The sequence below is a fragment of the Halichoerus grypus genome, chromosome 13 (genome assembly GCF_964656455.1).
Source record: "Halichoerus grypus chromosome 13, mHalGry1.hap1.1, whole genome shotgun sequence".
Classification (NCBI taxonomy): domain Eukaryota; kingdom Metazoa; phylum Chordata; class Mammalia; order Carnivora; family Phocidae; genus Halichoerus; species Halichoerus grypus.
The window spans coordinates 10126275-10146999 of NC_135724.1; the positions used below are offsets into that span (position 1 = coordinate 10126275).

General features: G+C 34.4%; 1 pseudogene; it reads right to left on the bottom strand.

Moving 5' to 3' along the window:
- Positions 1-12154: 12154 nt before the first annotated feature.
- Positions 12155-13282, bottom strand: LOC118522435 (glyceraldehyde-3-phosphate dehydrogenase pseudogene; annotated as a pseudogene).
- Between the last annotated feature and the right edge of the window lie 7443 nt (positions 13283-20725).

The window sequence follows — 20725 nt, forward strand, 5'->3', positions numbered from 1 at the left end:
TCATTGCTCTTGTCAGAAGTTAATATGGAAATAATGTACCGGTCACTTACAGATTTTATATACAATTCACATATTCTTGCTCCATAGTAACACATATATAAAAGATATTTCAAGTATGTTTTATTTTTTAAGATCTGGCAAGAGTTTTGTAGAATGTACCATAGATTGGAAAGAAAATTTTCATGAAACCTACAAATCGCCTCCATGTTGAAAACATCCTTGTTTCTAATCAAATAATTCCAAAGAGGTCCAAGCTTAACTTAATTTCTGCTCACATATACAACTGTGCTATATTGTCTTACATATATGTATTTAATCACTGATTGCACAGGAATACCCAAACTGTCAAATAATCTTTTTCTATTTTTGTGGATTTCTTTTTCTTCTCTCAGAAGATACTCTTATTCTTTCCTAAACTTCCCTTGCTGCTTACAGATTTTCACCTTATGACCTTCCCTTATGCTTCACTTAAAAAATCAAGGCAATTAGGAGGGACCTAATTCACCTTTTCACCATCAAATGTGTCCATCTGCAGACACTTGTGCACAGACACTCTGCCTTTTCTGTACTTCCAATTAAAGGTCTTGTTCTGTTTTTTATTTCTTCCTTCCTTTGGTATTATGGATCCCATATTCTCTCAATTTTCCAAAGACAATTATCTTCCAACTCTCTGTATTATTAATTTCTCACTCACAACTAATTCTTTGGGGAAGTGAAATATTGTTCAAAATATTTCCTGCCTCTATTAACCCTCTTTAAAAATTCTCATCCTACTAGAGGATTATGTTCTGATTCATGCACTCATGTATTAGGATTTTCCATGTGACTTCCTTTGACTAACGGTACCACAGTGAGATTGACAGATGTTAACTTGTAGTGAGAGCATTAGAAGTATCATATGGTTTTTCCTATTCTTGCTCTCCTCTAATATGAGGAGAGTGATGACGCAGAGAGGGGATGTTATTTCAGCCAGAACTACACAGAACCTGGACTAAACAACAAGAAGCAAATTATACAAACTGACACGAATGAAGCAAATAAAAAAAATATATGGGGTTTTAAACTAATGAAACATTTCAGTCCTGGACAGTTTGGGATCGGGGTCTGTGTTTTTCCCTTCTGTTCTAAAATACATTCACCATTTTATCAAGGGATAGAAACCCAAAAGTCGGATCAACCAACATATTCAGAAGTTATGTCTTGAGATCACTTCAAAAACTGCTTTTCAGATTGAAAACTAATAATCAATCCTGCTAGTTCTTTTGTGATACTAACCAGACTGTCTGCTTCTTGATCTTCTGCCACTAAAATCACAGTATGAAGATGTGGATATGCCTGTACTGTGTGTAATGTCTTTAGCGTTCAGTATTGAAAGACAACAATTCTATATCATCACTTGGAAATTTACCCTAAACTTAGATAAAATAGTTTCCAAACTCTGATGATACCTTCAGGAAATCTGTTAATAAATACATGAATCCTTCCTTCCTCCCTTCCTCCTTTCCTTCCTTCCTTCCTTCCTTTTTTCCTTCATGCATTTAATACTCATAACTTCTTACCAAGTAATATGCCCTGAGACATATGATAGGAATACAAACACATAGGAGACACAGTCCTTGACGTCAAGAAGCTTTTAGTTACAAAAATTAAGCAGAGCTGAAAATAAATTGATACGATAAAGTGTTACAGGTATCATTATAGATTCATACACAGGATAAGGCATTAAGAAGTGTATAATCAATTCTACTAAAAGGAAACAAGACACATTGATAGAGTGCTGCTTTTAGAACTGATTAACCATAAAGGTGGAGAGTGGTCCAAGTGCCAAGGAACAGTGGTCATGTAAACAAAGACAAGGAAGTGGGAAGCATCCTGGAATGTTCTGGGAGTCAGGAGCATTTCAAACTATAGGGAACAAATTGAGGGTGGGGGGATGGGGTAACTGGGTGATGGGCATTAAGGAGGGCACATGATGTAATGAGCACTGGGTGTTATATGTAACTGATGAACAGCTGAACTCTACATCTGAAACTAATGATATACTATATGTTAATTAATTGAATTTAAATAAAATAATAAAAAAATGGCTAGTTTCATGTGTGCGGAAGTAGTGAGTAGGGAAACTTTGATTAAAACTAGAGGCATAGGGCGCCTGGGTGGCTCAGTTGGTTGAGCAACTGCCTTCGGCTCGGGTCATGATCCTGGAGGCCCAGGATCGAGTCCCGCGTCGGGCTCCCTGCTCGGCGGGGAGTCTGCTTCTCCCTCTGACCCTCCCCCTGCTCGTGCTCTCTCTCTCTATCTCATTCTCTCTCTCAAATAAATAAATAAATAAATAAATAAATAAATAAAATCTTAAAACTAGAGGCATAGACTTCTTTCCTTTGTAAGTGATTAAAAGCGCACACTAAGCATGCCATTTTAATTGTCTATATCTATAAGAAGTTTATTAATTACACCACGAATCCATATAAAACATCTCACTGCCTTTAGGAGCAGCTTTCATGGATATATCACAGTGCCTAGAAGACACTTGTCTTTATGATGTTGATATTGTAAACTTAAGTCTGTAACATGAGAGTAAAAGTTTTAATTGTGTCCTAAAATTGATTTAAATTATTGTACTAGAAAAGCAAAAGACACAGGACACTTTTGAGATTCCAGGAATGGGAGTGTGGCATAGGAATAAAGTTACTGCAAAACAGTTTTAGGATGTGCTAGGATGGCCACTTGTCACCAAGTTAGAAAGTAACTCCATCCACCCTCGAATAACTTTTTAATTGACTATTAGGCATATTAATTAGGGTGAAGAATAAAATAGACTTAGATCATTACTGTGAAAATAAACCAAAATGAGCTTTTAAAGTTATGTAAAATATTAAGATAGAATACATTTTGCCCAGAGAAAGATTTGTTTTTTGACTATGTAAATAGAAGGGTATAATTGCAAATTAAGTTTATTATCATTTTTATGTCAGCATGTTTTTCTGAACTTCTCACTGGGAACATTGATGAATAAAGAATTACAAATGGGCGTGCTTCATTTCAGAAATACATCAAATGTTAATGCACTATAGAAAGCTATTCCATAAAGTAATGTGAGCATCTGTTTTTGAGAACTTTTTTTCAACTAATATCAATTTTATTCTGCATGAGTTATTTTTTTCTTTTTTTGTCCTAATTTTCTTTTAAAGAAATATCATGGAAACACTCTGAGACATGCAAGAAGCAGTTTTTGTATTAAGAAAATTTGACTTTATGCAGGTGTGTCCAGTCCAATGGCCTTTTTCATGTATTTGTTCTTTTGTTTTTCTGCAAAATCCATCATTCATCTCTCTGCACTTTAAAAATTTTTTTACTCATTCATCAAACATTTACTGAATATCTAGAATCTATTAAAAACTGTTCTAGGATATGGGATTTCAGTGGCAAATCAGGTCCACGTGGCTTCTGCCCTCACACATGTTACCTCACTTATATCTTAAACTTCACAAGATCCATTGTAACTATTTTCTAGATGAGGAAACAATGTCTATGATCACAATGGTGGAAACCTGTCAAATTTAAATAGCTGACAATCTTTCTCTCCTAAATCCCTTTACGTACTCATTAATACCAGAGATTTCTAAGGCAATAATTTAAAATTTTTATTTTTTTATTTTTATTAAGTTCTTTTTTTTTTTTTTTTTTTTAAAGATTTTATCCATTTATTTGAGACAGAGAGAATGAGAGAGAGAGCACGTGAGAGGGGGGAGGGTCAGAGGGAGAAGCAGGCTCCTCGCTGAGCAGGGAGCCCGATGCGGGACTCGATCCAGGGACTCCAGGATCATGACCTGAGCCGAAGGCAGTCGCCCAACCAACTGAGCCACCCAGGCGCCCTATTTTTATTAAGTTCTTAATTTTAATTCCAGTATAGTTAACATACAATGTTACATTAGTTTTGGGTGTATGATTTACTGATTCAGCAATTCTATACATAACTCAGTGCTCATCATAAGTGTATTCTTTAATCCCCACTACCTGTTTCACCCATCCCCTCCACCACCTTGTTTTAAACTTAACACTTCTTTATTGCCTGTATCAGTTTGGTGGTTAACAGCATGTCAATTAATTCTTATAAACAAGTTCTTAAAAAAAAAAGTGTATTGTTATTCCCATGATAATCACCTTGGTCCACACTTTTACGATTGCGTGGTTGCAATAATACAACCTCCTCTTTAACTCCATAAACTACCTTTTAGTCCAGTCACTCGACCCAGAGCAATGAAATCAGACTTTTAGTCCCTGAGCTAGTTGGCAAAAATAGGTAAGAACAAAATGGTGGCTTCCTCCCCCTCCCCCTTTTTTTTTTGGTTTATGGTTAAATCTTAAGAGGGTTTCCTCTCCCTGTGTTTATTTAATTTATATATGAGTTACTTATTTCCTTATCTTCTGATCTTATTCCTGTCTATAATAACATATTCTTAGTTGATCTTTTGCCATATATTGCGCTTTATTTCATTTCTTGGTTAAAATTCATATATATGTTTATTTCTGGTCACTTGGTTTAAACCAACCCATTCTTGCCCGGTTCACTCAGGGGTGGTTCTGATGGATGTCCTCGAGGCTCAGACAGACCCCCCAGTGTCTCTAGTCTTTATTTCTCCTTACCACATCAACTGCATGCTGTGTGAACTTCTATTTTTTTTAATTGAACTGGGTGATCACGCTCAATTGCCTCATGCTAGGAACACCTTAACCCTGCATCAGTCCATCCAGTTAGCTTTTCCATAGCAACTCAAGGACTGATGAAGTTTATGGCAAAGAAAAAATACTACTTCTCAGATTTGGTCCCTTTATCAGTTTCTTAATTCACATTTAACTGAGTCCTCATTAGTGCCTGGAAATTCTTTCCTTTCTAATTGCTGATTTCCCATCCCCTCTCTCTCTCTCTCTCTCTTTTTAATCATTGCCACTGCTGCTCATCCATAATTTTAAATAGGTGAACTCAATCTCTACTTCACCAACCAGAAATAGAAAAAAAAATCGGGAAGGATTTCCCTCAAAGTTATGCCAATGACACTAAAAAGTGATCTTAATGGATGCCTTTGCTATCAGATGCTAATGGACAAGAATTCCCTCAAGAATATAGTGAGTGCTATGTATTGTGTAAGACTGATAAATCACAGTCCTGTACCCTGAAACAAATAATACATTATATGTTAATAATAAAAAAGAATTAAAAAAATAAAAACTAAAACATGGGAAAGAAAAAAAAATAAAGAACAAAGTAGTTCTCCTAGTACCTTGCTTTAGATCCACCCTCTCTCCCCAATCCAAGATAATTTGCTTTATGGAAATAAAACACCTTTAAAAAATCAGCTTTTCTTTTTATTGAAGTCTTCTCATTAATATTAAACACAGTTAAAATATTGTATTTTATAAACACAGACAAATGCACATGAAACTCCTTTCTCCTGACCTCATTGTTCTCCCTACTATTGCCCAATTTACCTCTCCCCAGGAAGATTAAGTCTTCCTGAAGGGTGACTTCACTGCAGCTTCAGTCATTCACTTCCTGAGTATTTCCTTAACTCACTGTCACCTTTGCCCCCAGCAGTCCGTTGTCACTAATGTAATTAATGATATTAGTCACTAATGACACAGATACTACACACTCCACAAAAATTAATTTAAAATAAATCACAGACCTATATGTAAAATGCAACACTCTAAAACTCCTAGAGGAGAGCATCGGATAAATTCTCTATGACCTTGGGTTCAGTGATGACTTTTTTGATACAACAAAGGCATGATCCATGAAAAATACTTAATAAATTGGACTTCATTAAAATTAAAAATTTCTGCTCTGCAAAGGAACCAAAAGAATGAGAAGATAGCCACAGAATGGGAAAAAGAATCTGCAAAAGACATTGGCTGTTAAAGGACAGCTATCCAAAATATACAAAGAACTCTCAAAACTCAACAATAAGAAAATGAAAAAAACAGATTAAAAATGGGCATAAGTTCTGAAGAACCTCACCAAAGAATATATAAAGATGAAAAAAAATCATATGAAAAAATGCTCAACAACAAATGTCATTAGGGATTTTATAAATTAAATCAACAATGAGAAACAACTATGCACCTGTTAGAATGGCCAAAATTCAAACCACTGGAGCAGCAAACGCCAGCTGGAATGTTGAGTGACAAGAATGCTCCTTCACCGCTGATGGGAATATGAAATAGTACAACCGCTTTGGAAGGCAGCTTGCCAGTTTCTTACAAATCTAAACATATGCCTAACCATATTATCCAAATTAAATGTTGACAACGTTTCCATACAAAAACCCGCAGGTGGCTGCTTATAGTGGCTTTATTCATAACTGCCAACAATTGGAAGCAGCCAAGATGTTCTTCCATAGGTGAATGGATAAACCGCGGTACATCCAGACAATGGAATATTATTCCGTGCTAAAAACATATACAGGTGCTATCAAGCCATGATAAGACATGGAGGAACCTTAAATGCATATTAATAAGTGTAAGAAGCCAACCTAGAAAGCTACATACTGTGAGTCCAACTATAAGATATTCCAGGAAAGGCAAACTATAGAGACAGCAAAAAGATCGGTGGCTGCCAGAGGTTAGGGGAATGGAGGGATGAAGAGGTGGGTCACAAAGAATATTTACGTCAGTGAAATCATTCTGTGTGAAATTATAATGAGGGATACATGTCATTTATATTTACATTCTATGTTTTTCAAAACCTGTAGAATGTACAATACCAAGAATGAACTAGATAATGTAAGCTGTGGACTTGGGATGATGATGGGTCAATATAGGTCCATCAGTTGTAACAAATTTATCATTGGGGTCCTGTAATTTGATAGGCCAGGAGGCCATGCATGTATGCGGGCAGTAGTATATGGGAACTCTCTAATCTTTCCACTCAATTGTGCTGTGAACCTAAAACCACTTTTAAAAAACAAAGTCTATTAAACAAATATATTATCCCAATTAAAAAAAAAAAAAAAACCTAGGGGTAAATTTAACAACACTTGTACAAGACTTCTACACTGAGTACTACAAAATTGTAGTGAGAGAAATCAAACATTATCTAAATTCATGGAAAGTTATGCAATGATAATGGTCCAGAAGACTCAACACTGTTAAAATACAGATTTCCTGAAAATTGAGCTACAGGTTGAACGAAGCCCATTTGAATTCATGGCAGGCATTTTATTTATAAATGCATGGATTATATAATTTATATGTTATACAAAATAAACTAGACTAACTGAAATAATTTTGAAAAAGTGGAACAAAGAGAAATTACACTAAAAAATTTCTATACTTACCTTAATTCTACAGTAATTATGAGAATGTGGTCTTGTTGAGATAAAGGACATGCAGATTTTCTAAAAAATATCGTGTGAGAGTGGCAAACATTTCTGTATAGTACGAGAGTAACTATTTTTGTCTTTTGCAGCCACATAGAATTTCCTTTGCATATTCCTTTGTTATTTTTGTTGTTTGTTTTGTTTAATAACCTTTAAAAGTGAAAAGAAACATTGTTAACCTGGTGAGTCATGAAAAACAGGTTGCAGACCAGATTTGATCATGTGTTTCTACACCTGATATAAAGAGTCCAGAAATAGGCTCAAGCATGTATGACCATTTGATTTGAGAAAGGTGTTAATGTAATTCATTAAGGGAAATATTTTTTTCTACAAATACTTCTTTATTCTCTAATGTAGAGTAAACTTACTTCTACATTAAACTCTAGAATACCTCTAACAGTATCAGTGTTTTTGATTTTTATTTGTTTCTTCAATGGACTATCTATTTTATTTCATTTAGAGCTTCACTACATGTTTTTTTAAATCACATAGGTGCATTTATGGTTATAATAAGATAGTAGTTTTCCTAGTTGCATGGAATTTATTTATTTTACAAATGAAAAGAACAAATAAAATAACATTTTTACTGATACTTTAAAATTCTATAATGTTTTGAAATTTGAGGAAAAAGTTGTATGATAGCACACATTTGTTATGATTATTATAATCCTGTTGAATTTTTATCTGCCATAAACTAATTACAGATTTGAGTAGCATACATTGTTATAACCTATAGATCTTGTAGTTAAAGCTACTGAACATGTTATACAATATAAAACATTATATTTGTCCATTCAAAGGTGTGCTGCATATTTGAGGAGTAATAATAATATATTAATTAAGAAATAATATACTTATTAAGAAAAATAAAGGAAACAATTACAAATTTATTATTAAACTTGGTTTAAATCACAAATATCTCATCTTTCCATGACTTCAAAAAGGCAGACATAATTTCTTTAAAAGCCCATGTAAAATTGTGATGGGACTATTTTGCATGGGACCCATTTGGACTTGGGAAATTCACTAACTTTTGCAATATTGTGATTTATTTTATATATATTTATCCTAAGATAACATTCTATCTCATGATTATTATAAATTTCCTTTATTCTTATATGTGTCAAAGAGGATTTGTAAAAGACATATCACTTATCTTTTTTAAAGATTTTTTTATTTATTTTGAGAAAGAGAGTTAGAGAGAGCACACACGTGCAAGCAGGGAGAGGGGCAGAGGCAGAGGGAGAGAGAGAATTTCAACCAGACTTCATGCTGAGCATGGAGCCCAACACAGGGCTCGATCTCAAGACCTTGAGATCATGACCTGAGCTGAGACCAGGAGTCGAAGGCTTCACTGACTGAGCCACCCAAGAGCCCCTAGAGGATTTTAATTAAATATCAAATACCTATAGCGTGTTTTACAGATAGAACAATAATTGAATGAAAAACTGAGTTAATATTTTGCAATTTTAATAACAAGTCTTTTTAGACAACCATATTTAAATCCATATGACAACCTTGCCTTTCTTAAAATTTCCATTAATAAAAAATAAAGTTCATATTGATATGAAAATGTTTGTATCAATGCCTGGGCCTTGCCAAAAAATTGAAAATAGAAATGACTGAAATATAATTAATTAGAATGAATCTCCAGTTTTCCCCAACCTTGACTCTAACAATGAATGAGAGGGAAACTGTATACCGGCAGGAAGGTGATAATAAGCTGATGGCTACTTAGGGACTACAAATGGGATCAGGGTTCATGAGAAATGAATAATAACTGATAACTAATTCCCACTGTAAGTAGCCCAGAAGTATTCCAAGTCAAGAAGTTATGCAAATACCAAAAAAAATATAAAGATCTTTACAAATGTTACTTATAATTATTAAACTTTCCCAAAGTGTTTTTTACTTACATTCACTTCTGCCATTATTCCCAAAATTTGGTTGACATATCTTTATAATGCTGGGTTGCTAGTTTACTTTTCTTTCCTATAATGTAAACATTTTAATTTAAAAAAAAGGGCCATGGAATCATAGTAAGGAAAATATCCTATAATTTCATGAAGTCTGTTGATAGGAATCAAGAGAAGGTGAGGGATAAGAAAACATCCCTGCCCAACTGTGCAGGGGTAAATCTACCCTTCCTGCAATATGTACCATGTGTGTGAACTTGTACAACAGATTTCTCTGTGTATTTTCTCATCTAGAAAATCAGAATGATAATTACATACAATTCATAGGTTTGTGTGATAATTAAGAGTGTAAATGTGTGAAAAAACTCTTAGTAGTGTCATCCCTGAGCAAATATCTCCTATTTTGATTCAGTTATATATTACCATAAATAATATGTCGAATCATTTTGTTATTACTATTTTGCTTTTGAAATTGAACTATCATGTAAGGCCAAAATGATAGATGAAATAAGACCTAATAATATCATCACATTATTTCACTAAACCTCTTTAATAGATTTTCTATGGTCACAAAGGTTATGGTTTTCACTAAAACTGGGCTATTCCATTGTATTTATTACAAGAAATCCTAGCTGAAGCATTTAAAATAATCACAGGAAACTTGTAATGGGTGCTTCAGACAGAAGGGTGCTCAGGGAGATCTGTTCCCAGGCTATATGTTAAATATTTATGATATCAAGGTCAATACTTCGTCAAAAGGAGTTTGGGAGAAAATAATATAAGAAAAAATATTCTGGAAAATTATCTGTGGGATAATATCACCTGGAGATTTCCTAGGGTAAATGATCTTTTCCCACACCATTTTGTTCTTTTTTTTTTTTTTTTTTCAATACTGTTTCTATGTTTCTGGGGTAAATGGAAATTATATGTTGACACCAGTAATTAACATCATAATGATATTGCCGGAAAGAAACCAAATGCAATCTTGATAAGAAAAAATTGATGCTTGGCAACATATGGGCTGACAAGGTACAGAACTGTATGCAAAATAATAGTTATAAAGAATTTAAATACTAACACATAATGTATGGGGAAAGATTATGTAAATCCTATCATATTCCCTGTTTCCCTCTAAAAATATTCAATATCTTATTTGATGATATCAATTGATAAATTAGTCCTGATTCAAATAAAAATGAGTTTAACTTTGGAAAGATAGGTACTTCTATATTACAATGTAAGAAAATGTACTTGACAAAATAAAAATGTTGAACAGCAGTATCAGTCAAGTGGCGGTTAACATGGATTTATCTCTCACATTTTGATTCTGCATATTTTCTATTGATTTATTTATTATTCATGCAGAGACCTTGAAAAATGATTCATTTTTGCTGATGGATGTAGGGGGTGGAACTGCATCATTGCACAGAAAATGCATTAACTGATACGATAACACAGTCATAAATGTAATAGGAGTCATTACTACCAAGAACTAGCACTATGATGCCTATAAACTTTTCCCCTGATTTTTAAAATGTATATGAAATAGAAATTACACCAAGATTTTAAGCCTATGGGGATTTACCTTATAGTCAGTAAATAAACGGAAATTAATCATCTCAAAGGCAAAGAGTTATTTTTGTTCTACAGGATATACTTTTTACTTATTTATTTTTCGTATGATTAAGGTGTGAAATAAAACAAGGTATGTGTAAAAATAAACAAGATGTGTGTATAGAAAAATACATACATCTATTAACTACTTATAGACAAACACTCATACAATATTTAGTTTGGCCTGCAATTATTAATGTTCCACTGGAAAACTCTGACCTACATTAAGAACCTATGATCAACTACATTAGTCAGGATTCTCCAGGATTCTTCCTTTCTTGAGGAAGAGAGAGAGAGAGATTTATTATGAGAAATTGTCTCCCCATAATAAATGACCAGGACAGTCAATGACATAAATCCCATTTGAAGGACTGAAGAAAATGAGAGGCAATATCCCAGATCAATCAGTGAGGCAAGAAAAAAGAGGTGGATTTCTCCTTCCTTAATATTTTGTTATAGTTGGGCCTTCAAAAGATTAGTTGAGGCCCACCCATATCGGGGATGGCATTCTACATTACTAAGTCCACTGATTCAAATCCTAATCTCATCCAGAAAACATTCTCATAGACACACTCAGAAATAATGTTTAATCTGGGTACCCCAAAGCAGGTCTCCTTGACACATAAAATTAACTGTCACACCAGATATGCTGATCACTAGAACAATCAAGAATGCATAGATTCTCTCACTTTTTGACCTCACATCTTGGCTTATACATAACTTTGTCCATAAAGATTTTCCTGTTTCCTTGAAATTTTATTATTTATTCATCAATACTACATTATTCCATAGGCTTTATGAGATGTTATCTTGATTTTACTCTATGATGAAAATGAAGATAGCTAACATTTACCAAGAGGTTACTTTGTACACATCATCATTCAATAATCTTACACTAAAACATGTTACAAAAGGATAACTTGGATTTCTATTCAGATTTAATATTTACTGTTACATATTCAAGGGATTCCAATTTTCACATAATATTAGGGTCTGTAAATTCTACTTGATAAAATCTTTACACTCTTCTATTGTGTGGTAATGTTACCAGACTCCAAAAGAAAATAAGTATCATTTCAAACAAGCAATTTAGCAATTTTCACCAATTCTTGATTAAGTCAAAATATCTTTTTATTTATTTGTTTTTTATTTTTATTTTTTTTTCAGCTGGGTACAGTATACTTTATTGAAGGTACATGACAAGGTAGGGCTCCTCAAGCCCCTCCTTTTCTTCAGGGGGTCTGGGATGAAAATTGTGTAGAGGTCAGGAGATTCTCAGCATGTTGGGGGATGAGTTGGGGTGAGGACTCCCCAGCAACTGAGGGCCTCTCTCTTCCTCTTGCTCTAGCTAGGGCTGGTGGTCCAGAGGCTCTTACTCCTTGGAGGTCATGTGGACCATAAGGTCAACCACCTGGTTGCTCTAGCCAAATTCATTGTCATACCAGGATATGAACTTGACCCAATGGTCATTGAGTGCAATGCCAGCCCCAGCATGGAAGGTGGAAGAATGGGTGTCACTGTTGAAGTAGCAGGAGACAACCTGGTCATCAGTGTAGCCCATCATGCCCTTGAGGGGACCTTCCAATGCCTGTTTCATCACCTTCTTAATATCATCATATTTGGCAGCTTTCTCTAGGCAGCAGTTCAGATCCACAACTGACACATTGGGGGTGGGAACATGGAAGGCCATGCCAGTGAGCTTCCCATTCAGCTCAGGGATAATCTTGCCTACAACGCTGGCAGCACCAGTAGAAGCAGGGATGATGTTCTGGGCAGCCCCTCAGCCATCACACCACAGCTTCCCAGTGGGGGTGTCCACGGTCTTCTGGGTGGTAGTGATATCATGGACTGTGGTCCTCAGTCCCTCCACCATGCCAAAGTTGTCACGGATGACCTTAGCCAGAGGGCCCAAGCGTTGGTGGTGCAGGAGGCGTTGCTGGTAATCTTGAGGGCATTGTCATACTTCTCATGATTCACACCCATCACAAACATGGGGGCATCAGCAGAAGGGGCAGAGATGATGACCCTCATGGCCCCACCCTTCAGGCGAGCCCCAGTCTTCTTCATGGTGTTGAAGACCCCAGTGGACTCCACAAGATACTCAGCAGCAGCATCATCCCCTTTGATGCTGACAATATCTTGCTCCTGGAAGATGGAGATGGGCTTTCCATCGATGACAAGTGTCTCATTCTCACTCTTGACTGTGCTGTTGAATTTGTTGTGGGTGGAATCATATTGAAACATGTAGACCATGCAGTTGAGGTAAATGAAGGGGTCCTTGATGGTGACAATATCCACTTTGCCAGAGTTAAAATCAGCCCTGGTGAGCAGGTGCCCAATATGGCCAAATCCATTTACTCTGACCTTCACCATTGTGTCTCTGCAATGCGCTGTACCGGAAGATGCAGCTCTCTGTGAAACTGGGAGAAGCAGAGAGCCAAAGATCTTTTTAAAAAGCCTTTTGAATGCAAGCCTCTAGTCATCTGGATGACTATTTAATTAAAAAATTTATATCATGAGTCTCTTTAAAATTATACTAATTATTTGCTTTAGAATTATTTCCCTACTTATTGTCCAGACTTTCCTTTTTTTCCTGCATTGTAATTCTTATTGCATTAGCATGGGTGTATTGGGGTTAAACACAGTTTTTGTTTCTATGTATATTTTCACGTTTGGGTAGAGAGATAGTTTTTCTGGGTACGCAATTCAGAGAAGGTATCTACCAAAGCACATTAAGATATTATATTGCCATCTTCTGGCTTTAATGTTTCTTGTTGAGAAAACTATCTTTCTAAATGTCTTGACTTTGTAACAGTTTTCTTTTCCTCTGGTGGCTTTTTAGGCTTTAAAGTTTTGCCTTCAATGTTTGCCCTGTTAATAAAATGTATCTGGTTGTACATTTAGTCTATTTTAATTAAAAAAATTTGTGCCTTCTGGATCTGTGGAATCATGTCTTCTTTGATTCTAAAAATTGTTGTCCATTTCTTTCTCCCATACTGTCTCTCTTCAGTTCTTTCTAATCTCTTTCTCCTTAAATTCATTTTTAAATTTGCACATTAGACTTTTGTTGCTTGCCTACCTTTTGATTCTGGGAGTTTCCTCTATGGGAGTTATATCTGTAAGAAGTATCTCAAGATCAGTTCCTCAACTGCAGCCTCAGGGCTGGTCTTTAGATTTTTGCCCCATGATAATTCTCCAAATCGATTGCTTTCTAATAGCCATGGATTTTTCTTTCACCTACTATTTGTTTACATTTCTCTTGTGTGTGTGTATCTGTGTGTGTATGGAGTAGGAAGCAGTTCCTTTCACGATTTCTCTTTCATTTCTTTGAATTTCAAAAATCACAGAAAATAATCTTTAATGTAATTTATCCACCAGTAGATGGGGGAACAGGAGAATATTTTAGATTTCTAAGTTTTCCATTCTCTTGGAATCAGTATTCCGCTACAAAATTCTGCCTTTGTTGTGGTTGTGATTGTGCTTTTCAAGTGTTTTGAACCCCAGTAAAAGGCATAGATCCTGATACATGTAAGGGTTTAATACATTATTTGAGCTGAATAAATAAATGAATGAGTGAGTAAGGGAGCACATCTCTTTCTATTAATACTGTCATATACATACTTTATGGAGGTTTTTGTTTACACAGAAAAGAATTTATTAATTTTATATGAAATGTTAAATATACAGGCAACAACATCTGGTAGTTTTACATGTTTACTGGTGATAATTAATATTTCCCTTGATACACCAATTTTACAATCCACCAAAAATATTCTAATTGTTGGCATTTTAAATAAATAATGTGGATGGCATTGCATATTGAAAACTCCAACTTTATCTAAGTCTACACTTAATTCAAATGAAACAAGACTGAAAGCTGACAGAGAACATTGAGGTGCTATTTCATGTCTCTGAAACTTATTTTTTTATAATGTTGGTTGCCATAGAGGCTTAAAATATCTCTTTGTGAGAAATATCGCATACTTCTCCTATAGCTGTTCACAGTAAATAATTTTTTAATATTTTAGGTTGTTGAGCATTATTGGACTTATTTAAGGGCAAATTCATTTGCACCAATATTTTCTAATCATTTTTTATTAAAATGAGATCTGGCTTTTATCTATTACTAGGGGATATCAGTGTTACTGTCAGTGTGTCTCCATGTATTTCAGAGAAAGTTTCTTATTAAGGAGTAATATTCCTTTATTTGTACCCACTAAGGTATCTGAACATAGATGGCCACCTGATGTGACACAATAAATTTATTTAAGTCAAACTAGAGAAAACTCTTTCAGTTGAGAAAAAACAAAAATATTTCCCTCATACTCCTTTAAAATAGCAGCAAAAAAGGAGATGAATTTAATTTGTAACTTTTTTTGTGGAGTTCATTTCCAAATACTCATTCCTTACTTACAAATTGAGGTTATTTTTATTTGCTTTCTTTTTTCATTTAATGGAAAAATATATAAACACTTTAGTATAATGAAATTTGCAATTTTTCTTCCAGCAGATATTTTCCATGTCCTCTTTAGATAATGCTTATAAGTGAGTTCTGCTTGGTATGAATCAGATGGTGTATGTATATTGGTATATGATCCACCATGTGCAATCACAAAACTTTAATTTGGAAATGGATTAGTAGTTACCTCATTTAATCTTCCATTATTTAAAATGTTTGCTCCTTTAAGATTCTTTTTAAGCAATCATTCAACCAACACTTCAAGTTAATTGGAAATTATTATTTATACAATATGTTAAATATGACCTAACAAATGCTCCGACAAAATATCTCCTTCATATTTTTGTTTGTTCTTAACCAAATTGAGCAATGAAAGGGCATATTTTGTTGGTAAATGTTTTAGTCATGGTTTATAAATTCTTCTCCCTCTCTTAAGGATTTAATAGACAAAATCAGGACACTATACATTACTATCAGGAAAAAATACTGTTACACATTTATCATGAAAAGACACATTATCTTTATATTACTCCTTTTTTTAGATATTTTGTAAGATGTAGATGTGCATCATTTCATTTAATATTAAAATACCCATCACATTTACAGCAAAATTGATCACTTAGTCATATTAAGCCATCTAAATTACATGACTACATTTATTTATTTGTTTGTTTTTTATTTTCATTTCATGATCCATCTTCCCCACCTTGCAAAAATGCTTGTATATTTATGTTTCACCTAAATCTATTCTACAACATAAAAGGACAAAAAACTATTTATCTACCAATTTACATCATTAATATATGTCGTTAGTGTGTCTTTCATAGAAATTCCATTTTCATTGTTTTGGCCTATGTGAGCACATACTGGAAGTACATTAGAGTGGCTGAATCCTCTAGTTTTTAATTAGAGAAATTAGATACCCTTAAAAACAAGCCCACTACTGTTTACCTGGGAGTATTCCCTCTCCACTCTGAAATGTCTAGACTTTAAAGTTATACAATTTGAGTGAACTGAGGAGAAATGTATGTTGGGTGAAACAGAATTCTTATTATGGTAGGTGGCTTTCCAAGTCTGGGAATAGTAGACATATTAGTATTGTTTTTCCTTAAAAATATTTCCAGGCATTTCAGCTGACTGGCTCAGTCAGTAGAGCACACGGCTCTTGATCTCAGGGTTGTGAGTTCAAGCTCTATGTTGGGCATGGAGCCTACTTAAAAAAAATAAAAAAATAAGAATAAAAAATATTTCCAGGCAATCCTTTTAATAATAGTGAAAGAAAATATTCACAACCATTCAAACTTACTTTTATGTTCACATGTAATAACTGCACCCTGATGCAGTATTGAATTACTTCTTTAAAACTTCACATTAGAAAATTATCTACCACAGCATATGTATTTCCTAAGATACATTTGTTGATGCTAAATGGGAAGAGAGCATTGTTAAAGTATCAAATATTTTTTAACTCTAATATTAACCATGGAATTCACTAGGGTTGCAAAGGAGAGTGCTATGAGATATCTACCTGGTGATTCATTTAGGAAAACAAGGCAACAGAATGTCTCCACATGTTACTTAATGCAGAACTATGGGCTTCTGCAGTTTGTCTCAAGATAATATCATAAATAACACTCACTCCCTGGTGTAGAAAAGTTTTAAAATAGTTAGACTTCATTGGATCTGAAGTAATGGAGTTTTCCACAGGATAGAAAAAGCACTGGTGCATGTAGAAGGGAAAGCCATCCAACAAATCCTTTTTCCCCACAACATTATCAGGATCGAGGTTTAATCAGAATTCTGCATTAAATGATGACCCAGGGGTAGAAATAATTTTTTTTTACATGTGATGAGGATATTTAATTACCAAATATTATTAATCTAGTCATTTATTCTCAAATTTGACCAGTAAATTTAAAATTTTACCAAATGTTAGAGAACAATAAAGGATAAATTTAGGTAATAAATCTATCAATCCTAACCATGCATATGAAAAAAAAAAAAATAGTTGACACAGAAAACCGAAGGGATATTTCAAGTAAAATCTCATCTGACATTTGCGAACATGCCTAATTGGAGAAGAGTAGCCTGCTGTGAAAAACCAATACTTGTATTGTTGTATTGTTGGAAATTAAAAATAAAAATAATTAATAAAAATGAGAAAAAAAGCAAAAAAGAAAAAAATCATCATTGTAATGTCTGGAGGAAGCTTTTTTTACCTGAGGGTTATTTCAGCTTCTAATTTAGAATAAATTTCATTATTTTTCCAATGAAATTGTTATGCACTGCAATTGCTAGGCTAGTCGTGCAGAGCCACAAGCTTGGGAAACACATAGTTTGCCAAGAAGGTAACTGGGTATGATTATCTGGAGCACAACACCTCGCCTGACTTGCAGGGACCATGTTGGTTGACTTTGGGAGAGATAGAAGCATAAAGGAGTGGCGAGTTCAAACCAGGCATAGCAGCTTGGAGGTCAGCATTACTTATTGATTATAACTGAGATTTTCATAGTTGATTTCTCCTTAGAGAAGGTGGCCTGGTTTTATATTGTAGCATGCATATTAAGATGAGAAACATCTGAACAGCTAAGGCCTAATTATTTGTCTGTGGTGTAAGTTCTTTAACTTTTCACATACAGCCAGCCATGAGGGTGGAGAAGCCACAGGTGAGCCCATGAAGGGTGGAGCTGACCGAGGCACAGCTGGTAGTGAAGTCATATCTAACTGTGAAATAAACAACTATCCTGCTGATGTTGAAAAATAAATTTTGGATTTACTCTACAAGTAATAGGTACTTGTAGGGCTTTTTATTGTTTGATGCCCAGCAAGGTGAAACCTCCCCCACCAACGAATATTCTAGAGCAGGGCTGTCCAAGAGACCTTTGTGTGACGACAGGTCTGCGTAGTCCGTAGGACTGCGTGTAGTAGCCAGGAGCCCCATGTGGCTTATGAGCTCTTGACATAAGAGAGTAAACCCTAAAAGTTCTCAAATTAAAAATTAAAAAAAAATTGTAACTGGTATGGTGACAGTTGGAAAGTAGACTTATTGTTATCATTTCATAATATATACAAAATACTGAATTATACCTGAAACTAATATAACGTTACATGTTAATTATACCTCAATTTAAAAAAGAAAGAAATATGGCTATTGCAATGAAGGGACTGACTTTATAATAGTTTTTCATTTTATGTTAATTAAAACTAACTCTAAATAGCCACATGGAGCTCCAAGATACACCTGAGCTACTGGAAGCTGGAAGAGGCAAGGAAGGATTCTTCCCTTTGAGGGAAGTGTGGCACTACCAGCACCTGGATTTGGGATTTCTGGTTTCTAGAACCAGAAATAGCTGTTGTTTTAACCATCAGTTTGGAGTAATTTGTTATGACAGCCCTTGAAAATTAATACAGATGTCTTCACTGAGGAATTTGAAACAAGAGCAAGTGGCAAAAAGGCCAGAAACAAGGAAGCATTCATTCACGAGCGGTCCAGCAGCACCAGGTACCACCCCGGGTCTGAGTGGTGGCAGCACCATTACTCTCACCAGACTGACCATGAAATACGATTTCACTGCCTTTCTGGGCCCTTGTCTCCATGGTCACCATCCTCACCCCAAGCCTGTTTCTTCAACCTTCCCTTTAATTGTGTGTCACCCAATATAATCTATTATCTGGTTTAGGTTAACTACAATCTATTTCAGTCATCTACAACCAAGAACTGAGGAACTCAATGGTTTTGAACAAGTTTCCAAAATAATACTTCTTGAGTAAAATAGTATTTACTTTTATATAAAATATATAATATATATTTATATATAATTAATGTATATAATTATTATATATATGTGTTCACATTTTATCTCTCAAAACTTGAGGCCGTACAAATAATGTGTGCCTCAAAAGTATGATACCCTTCTCAAAATAAAACACATAATGAGTTTTCCTGCTGTTTAGGGAAAACAGAAGTGAGAGCCTTTCTTCACATTGAGAATTATGTTTGCCATCTCAAAGCCATGGGTGAGTGGTAAAAGCAGCCACAATAGAAATGTAAATTGAGCTGAAATATTTCCTTTGGCAGCAGCTCACTATTAAAATAAACACAGTAATCTGTAGAAATGTCATATATATTAAGATTTTTATTTAACAATAGCTATGATTTTAAAAGATTATTGCATTAGAGAGAAAAATCATGCTTCACACTTTAAAAATTTAGCATTCTAGTAATCTGTAAGAAGTGTTATTTCACATTATTATGAATAATTCATATATTTTAAATGTATTTTTGTCTTAGCTAGAATTCAGAAACTGACAGTGCTAGGTGTACATTTTCATTATTTTCCTATTCTAATATTTTAAAAACCACTTTAATTTAAATGATCTGATCAACTAAACTACCCCAAAATATCCAAGAAAGTTATGTACATGATCCAGTTTATAGAATACAAATGAACATATAGACATGTTTTTATTTATTGTACTATTTCTGCTTTATTATTATTATTTTTTTTAGTATAGAATTTTCTTTACTCTCTCTATAATTATGGCTCTGGTAATATATTAAAAGTTTTTTTTTAATGCTATCTTTTCATTCTCAAAATTAAGAAACTGAGACTAGGATGTCCCTCTATCCTTTTGTTTCTTGCATGGTACATGGTTTATGTTCTCTATAGTTCTACAATTATTTTGCATCTACATTCACCTATGCAGTGATCTATAATGAGCCTTGATCTGAAATGAGGGGGAACGTTTAGTATTTGATAACTATAGGATATGGATCTCTTTTTCTTTCTTTCTTTTTTTCTTATGCATGTGATTCTGTCATGGTGAAATGGTTTCATTTTTATTCTGGTGTGGTCACAGGATGATGTTCTCTGATGTTAGTGATTTATGAAATTATCTGTTTTCCACACTAAACAACTTGGTCCAGCTGCGTGCCATGCAACCACAAGCTGGGAGCTCCCAGGGTTACTTTCTTTTTCTTTCTCTTTCCTTATCTTCCATTAGCTACATCCTTGGCAAGGTGGGGGATCCCCTATGTGATGGTTTCCATGGAAATGTCCATCTGTGTGTGTTTTTTTAAACTCATTGTTATTTAGATAATATCGCCATGAAATGTATACAGCCAACTGCTACAATCATGGTCATTCTCTATTTCTGGGTTGAGATAGTCACACTCTAACACACAATACCATGCAATATGAACATGAGGTGGTATACTTCTTAGGCATATGTTCTAGATATCTGGGAGGGATGGTGGGTGGAGAAGCACTCTTTGGATATGTAGCCATACATTTTATTTATGTATTTATTTATTTGCTTATTCAAACATTGTTTTTTTTTTATAAGGTATTAGTTTT